Consider the following 6,000-nt stretch of genomic DNA (forward strand, 5'->3'; position numbering starts at 1 on the left):
ACAAATATTCCAAATTTATCATTGATTCACCCGTTGATGGTCGTTTGGGTTGTTTCTACTTTTTGGTTATTACGAATAATGCTGCTATACACATTTGTGTATAAGGCTTTGTGAGGCCGCACGTTTTCATTTCTCTTCGGTAAACACCTGGGAGTGGATCTGTGGCGTCCTACGGTAACTCTATGCTTAACGTACTGAAAAACTGCCAAACTGTTTTTCCAACTGCTGCACCACTTTACATTCCTACCAGCAATATATGAGGATTCCAATTTCTCCACATCCTCACTGTCACTTATTATCTATCCTTTTGATTATAGCTATTCTAGTGGGTATGAAGTAGTAGCTCATTGTAGTTTTTATTTGCATTCCTTAATAACTAATGATGTTGAATATCTTTTCATGTGCCTATTGGCTATTCATATATCTTCTTTGGAGAAATGTCTATTCAAATCTTTTGCCTATTTCTTAATCGGGTTATTTGTCTTTTTATTATTGAATTTTAAGAATTCTTTATATATTCTAGATACAAGTCCTTTATCAGACTTGCAAATAGATTTTTCTCTGTGTTGTCTTTTCACTTTCTTGTTGGTGTCCTTTAAAGCACAAAATGTTTTAATTTGAAGCTGAATTTTTAAAAAATCATCCCTGCAACAACATCCCCTCCTCCCTTTTCCCCCATCTCTGTAAGCAGCACTACTACCCACTGGATTCCCCAAATTACAAATGTGGAAGTCATTAAGTCATCTTTGATATCTTTCTACTCTCTCCTTTTTCCACCTGCCCCCACTCAATAATCACCTGCTCCTGCTGATTCCACCTCCAAAATATGCCTTGAAGTTATCCACTGCTCTCTCTCCAGGGCCTAGGCTAAGTCACCACCATTGTTAAGATATCTAGATTTTGAAACCTATTCAGAAAAGGCGTTCCACAACCCCTATATTTTCTTATACTTCTCCTATAATTTCTTCTGGGTCTTTTATGAATCATTTTATGTCCTTAAATTTCTAAAGTATGGATACAACTTTATTTTTTCTCTAGAGGGATACTCAGGTATCAAAAATTGTTAACAAGTAATCCATCCCCCTCCCCCAACACACACCTATTTGAAATATCATATTTACCATATTCAAATTTCCTATATATATTTGGGCCCCATGCTGGATTTTCTCTTCTGTTCACTGAGCTGCAATTTAATTTATCTGTCAGCACTATTTTAATCATTGTAAAATGGCTACGACTAGAATAGTCTTTTTAAAAATACAACTATAATCATAGGACACTTATGCTTACATCTTTCCTGATTTTCCCTCTTATTTTTACGCTAAAGTTAAAAATCCTTAGCCTGACCTACAAGACCTTACATGATTTGACCCTGCCCACCTACCCCACTGTAACTGGCATCACTCATTGTCACTCTCAGGCCCCACACACTGGCCTTTGTCCTAACCTATCAAACTTTTCCCCACCACTAGGCCTTCACATTTACTCTTTCCACTACTCAGAACGCTCTTTCCCTTACTCTTTATGTAGCCAGAGCTGCTCATCTTTCAAGTCCTAGATTAAGTGCCAAAATTTCAGGGATGTCTTTCCTGTAGCCTCCCCACTCCCAATATATAATCTCATGAACCCTGACCCTTTTCTTCCTTACACTTACTATCATAGAAATAATTTGATTTGGGCCTGGGTGGGGAAGGTAACTATTTGCTTAATGTCTGTTTTCCCACCAGACTATAAATTACATAAAGTCAGTGATTGTATAATTCTTTTTTTTTTTTTTAATCCTCACCTGAGGATATGTTTTGTTGTTGTTGTTGTTGTTGTTTTAGTTTTAGAGAAAGAAACATCCATGTGAGAGAGAAATGGATCGGTTGCCTTCAGGACAGGCCCTGACCAGATAGCAAACCAGAAGCTTTTTGGTGTACAGGATGACAATCCAACCAACTGAACCACCCGGCCAAGACATGGTTGTGTAATTCTTACTCACCAAGGTATCTTCAGCACCTAGTACAGCATCTGACATATGGTAGGCATTTAATAAACACTTATTGGATCAACAGGTGTGACCTTGGTTTATGACCATTAAGGCCAAGATCATGAATCCCATGATAAATTGTTATTTTTTATAGTAATTTCAGACACTGTGAATTCATTCAACAGCTCGTTCCAACCAACTTCTCCCTTGTCTGCCTCTACTATAGAGGTTATGAAAACCAAATACTTTTTTAGATTCCACATATAAGTGACATTATACAGTATTTGCCTTTCTCTGTCTAACTTAGTTCACTTAGCACAGTGCCCTCGAAGCCCATCCATGTTATCACAAATGGCAGGACTTCCTTCTTTTTAACGTTGAATAATATTCCATTGTGTATATATACCACATCTTTATCTATTCATCTGTTGATACACACACACACACACACACACACACACACACACATTTGGGATGTTTTTCCCAATGAGATACAGGAGAAATATGCTAGCACCACCTTTTTCCCTTTAACCTTCCAGCCTTAATCACAGATGCAATGTCCGGAGCTACAGTACCCATAATGTGATCACAATTCAAGAGGCATAAGGAAAAGGTAAAGAGAATCACAGAAATGCTGGCCTGACAATGGTCAAGCCTCTGAACCAATGCCAACAGCCTCACTCTCCAAATTTCTTGTTACATTGGAAAAATAAGCATTTATTTAAGCCACTATTGGTCGAATTTTCTGTTACTTGAAACCAAAAATCTTTCTTAACTGATAAAATATTATAAAAAGTTAACTAATGTATTATGCTCTAGAACTTTAAAGTCACTTAATTCCAGGGGATATCACTGTTCAGAGTTTGCAATTATACTGGAGATGACTTTTATATTATAGTCTGACCTTTACAGGTCTCTTGTTTGTAGCAGGTGGGTATGCCCATGTGGCTTGAAAAATAAAACGAAACCCATGGCCTTTACTTCATGTGTTTCCAGCAGCTGAATGTGGTTTGCCTGTAGGAATGAAAATTCCCCTGAAATGTTAATTGATTCAGTTTGACAGTATTTGCTATAACATAAATCAATATGATGTTTTTGTGAACGAGTAATAAGGATGGTAGAATAAGGAAGAATCTGGTAGTTATGGGATATGTAGGGTTGGTTTTGATTGTTTTTAAAGGAACTCAGGAAGATTGAAATTCCTTTCTTTTGGGAATGTCTGTGCATTGTGGGAAAGGACAAGGTTATATCAGTGTGATAGGCTAGTTTTAATCCTAATCAAGTAACATTAGACTCTGTTTATTATTTATTTATATATGATATATTTTGGGGGAGGGATCTGATTTAATATACATTTTTAGTTACCTATTGCTATTTAAGAAATTACCTCAAAGCATAGTGGCTTAACATTTTTTAAATTTACTATCTCTTATGATTTCTGTGGGTCTGGAATTCAGACAGAGACAGTTTGTCTCTGCTCTACAATGTCTGGGACCTCAGGTGAAGACTTGAAAGCTGGGGGTTAAAATCACCTAAAGGCTCTTTTATTTACATGTCTGGAGGTTGGTACTGGCTGTGGTGGAGAGGCCTAGCTGGAGCTGTCAGTTGCAATAAGCACACATAGCCTTTCCACGTGACCTGGGCTTCCTCATGACATGACGGATAGCTTCCAAAAGCAAGCATTCGTTAAAAAGATAAGAGATGACAGTGTTAGTGAGGAGGTGGAGAAAATGTGACCCTTGTTGATAGTAATGTAAATTGGGTCCTCATAGAAAGAAAAAAAAAAAAAGAGAACTACCATTTGATCCAGCAATCTCACTTCTGGGGTATATATTCAAAGGGAATGAAGTCAGGATCTCAAAGAGATCCCTGCATTGCAATATTCATTATAGCATTATTCACAATAGCCAAGATAGGGAAACAACCTAAGTGTCCATCAACAAATGAACTGCTAAAGAAGACGCGGTACATATACACAATGAAATACTATTCAGCTTTGAGAAAAAAGGAAATCCTGCCATTTGTGACAATACGGATGGACCTTGCGGTCATTGAGCTAAGTGAACTAAGTCAGACAGAGAAAGACAAATACTGTGTGATATCACATCTATGCAGAATCTAAAAAAGCTGAACTCATTAAAAAAGAGAGAGAGAGAGTGGAGTGGTAGAGAGGCCTGGAGGTGGAGAAAAGAAGATTCGGGTCAAGGGGTAAAAACTTTTGATTATAAGATGAATAAGTTTGGGGGATCTAATGTACAGTACAGCATGGAGATTATAGTTAACAATACTGTATTATGTACTTAAAAGTTGCTAACAGTAGATCTTAAATGTTGTCGCCACAAAAAGAAATGACACTTATGTGAGGTGATGAGGTGTGGTGTCGGCCAACAGGGTGGAGGTAACTGTTTCGCAGTATGTATGTGTCAAATCAACATGCTGCACACTGTAAACTACACGATGTTCCCTGTCAACTATATCTCAAAAAAGAAAAAAACCTTCTCAGTGAACACAATGAGTTTATTAAATGTATATTCCATGATTTTTATATATCTTACAGCTCTACACTTAGAGGGCATTTTTATCATGGACTTTTATATCCTTTGTGTGGGTCATTTCTTTGTGTATTACTTGGAAGAATATCTGTGTTAAAAATTGCAGGGGTTTTTGCTGGTTTTAACCACTTTCTCCCCTATCCTGAAATCTAAGCTTAGAGGAAATTAACAATTTTAATGTAGGTCGTGAAGAGATGCAGTTCCCTTAAGAACCCATGAACAACTCTTGTCTTATTAAATATTATACATGCCATGTTAGCCTGTTTTTGCGGCTCCTCCTTTATCATATTGGTCATTCTCTAGGCATAAAAAGCCACCTAATGTTGAGGCGCCAGCTCGCTAATGAAGATGAAACTGGCAGGTTTCCCCTCCTCTCCACAGGATGCCCCACTGGCTACACACAAAGCAATTACAACTCACCAGTCAGCTCTTTTTCATGTGATAGCATCAGCAATTTTCCTCAGGGCTTCTTTTTTGATGAACAATAGCAGAAATAATGGCCTAATTCACTTAAAAAAAACAACAACGATTTGCTTTCTCCAAAATAATCCAGTATTAACCAAAGTTCTTCCTAATTAAACCAAGGCTATCCAATTACACATTTTAATACTATGGTGCTTTTTAACAATATCAAAGTGAAAGAGGTTTATTAGGAAAATACTTAAAACTGAGGAATTAATGTGAGCTCAGGGGAAAACAAATCCTGATCTGTTTGAATTTGCCATGTTTTAAATATATTTCCAAGTCCCTTATGGATCCCAGGAGAGTCTACTTTGTCTTTCAGTGCTGGTCCTAACATGATTTGACATATCCTCAAGCCTTTAAATGTAATTTGAAGGAAAATGCTTGAAATATCCTGTTACTTCAGAGAACAAAGCAGCCATGTTGATTTCAACACCAAGAACAATGAATTCTTATCTCATTCCTTGGAGTGCATTTCTGAACTCATCTGGGGTTCACTTTGTTTTTTCACATACACACATACCCCAAAATTGGAAATAACTATATCTCTCTACATTAAAGGAGACAGGAAAAAAGACCTCTTAATATTTATCATAATTAGAGACTATAGTAACAATAGTCATGAAATAGAAAACTGCTTTTCATCCTGGGGCTGGGGAGGGGTAAGCTCTTAATAAACATAATTCCACTAGAGGGCAGTGCATCCTAGTGGAGGGTCAAGGCCAACGTCCCACAGTGTTGAATTGAAAGGACCCTGTAGCAGCCCATCCTGTGTGGCCCAGTGGCTGAGGGCCCACCTATAAACCAGGAGATGGAGGTTCAATTCCAGGTCAAGGCACATGCCAGTGTTGCAGGCTCAATCCCCAGTCAGGGCGTTCAGGAGGGAGCCAATCGATGTTTCTCTCTCATCATTGATGTTTCTATCTCTCCCTCTCCCTTCCTCTCTCTGAAATCAATAAAAATATATTTTATATATATATATATATATATATATATATATATATATAAAGACTG

This window comes from Miniopterus natalensis, chromosome 15 (genome assembly GCF_054644295.1).
Source record: "Miniopterus natalensis isolate mMinNat1 chromosome 15, mMinNat1.hap1, whole genome shotgun sequence".
Taxonomy (NCBI): Eukaryota; Metazoa; Chordata; class Mammalia; order Chiroptera; family Miniopteridae; genus Miniopterus; species Miniopterus natalensis.